Consider the following 1,278-nt stretch of genomic DNA (forward strand, 5'->3'; position numbering starts at 1 on the left):
GACAAATATTATGACTATGGAGATGCATATCCAAAGGGGGTGATGGATGATGATCAATCTATGACTGCTACAGGTTACAGGGTTTGCTATGATGATGCTATGGGAAAATAAATTGATGCTATCTTTGTAATGCATGTTGAGACTTGTGCTATTGAAGTGGAAATATATTTGAATGGGAGTGTGAAGCTGCCAGAACAATTTGTGCCCATGTATGCAACAAGCCATGAGGTTTCCTTTGATAATACTCAGAAACTAGGTGGTTCTTCCAAGGAGGAAGAATGGAGCTTATGGATCTGCTTGATGATGCGCTAGAGGAATTTCGAGCTCCTTGTGACAAAAGTAGTGAAGAACATCCTACAACATATGATGAAGAGCTTATGATGCTTTTGGATGAGGCTCTAGAGGATTTTGTGCCTAATACAGAAGGTAGCCATGCAGCATTGGTGGTATCAAATGAAGTGATGACATGCAATGACTCACAAATGCAGATTGATATTTTGGAAACCACAGTGATTGAATTCATTTTGCCTCTGGGTTCTGCTATGATGGGAATTTGGGACTTTTTGTTCCTATGCTATGAGAAATTTTGTGGAGATGCAATATACTTGAAATATGATCATCCACTACCTTATGACCCAGGAGGTTATCATGCTAGCTATGATTGCTATCAGTTACTTTATATGCCCTATGATCCTGGAGGATGGTGCAAATTTTTTGAAGGAATGCTCACAGTTGGGCAAATGATTAGGTTCCTGTTTGATCCTGGGGGCTACTAAAGTGCAAGTTGTTGATTTGAAGAGTACTAGCTACCTGATGTAGCAGGTTGCATGGTACAAAGTTTAGTTTTCTAGATTTATGCTGAGTCATAAGAGTTTTCGGTTATGCAGTCAATAAGATTACATGGCTGGCTTCCAACTGACTTCTTTGGATAATTGATGAAGTATCTTCACATCTATTGAGTTGGTTCTGCTAACAGAACTTGAAGTAAAGGACTTGACGGCCATTCCGTGTGCAGACAGAGTAAGGCTTGACAGGGTTCCTTAAAGAGAGCTTAATGGTCAAGCCGTGTGCATCATTAACTCAAGCACTTGAGTCTGGCGGGGTTCACTAAACATGTTATCCATAATTGAATGCTTTGAAGATACGACAGATGTGGTTCAGAGATTTTTGATGGACAGCTACCTAATGATTAAGCTAAAACATTGATGATACGGTATAAGCCTTATTTCATTTTTCATATGTTTACCAGTTACGTGAGTCTTCTGATGATGGCAAAGA

The 1,278-nt window shown here is 39.5% G+C and overlaps 1 pseudogene; it reads left to right on the plus strand.

Annotated features, from left to right (window-relative positions):
* The first annotated feature begins 207 nt into the window (after positions 1–207).
* On the plus strand, positions 208–776 carry LOC147461548 (uncharacterized; annotated as a pseudogene).
* The last annotated feature ends 502 nt before the right edge of the window (positions 777–1,278 follow it).

The sequence above is a fragment of the Adiantum capillus-veneris genome, chromosome 3 (genome assembly GCF_014529385.1).
Source record: "Adiantum capillus-veneris isolate H3 chromosome 3, ASM1452938v2, whole genome shotgun sequence".
Lineage (NCBI taxonomy): Eukaryota > Viridiplantae > Streptophyta > Polypodiopsida > Polypodiales > Pteridaceae > Adiantum > Adiantum capillus-veneris.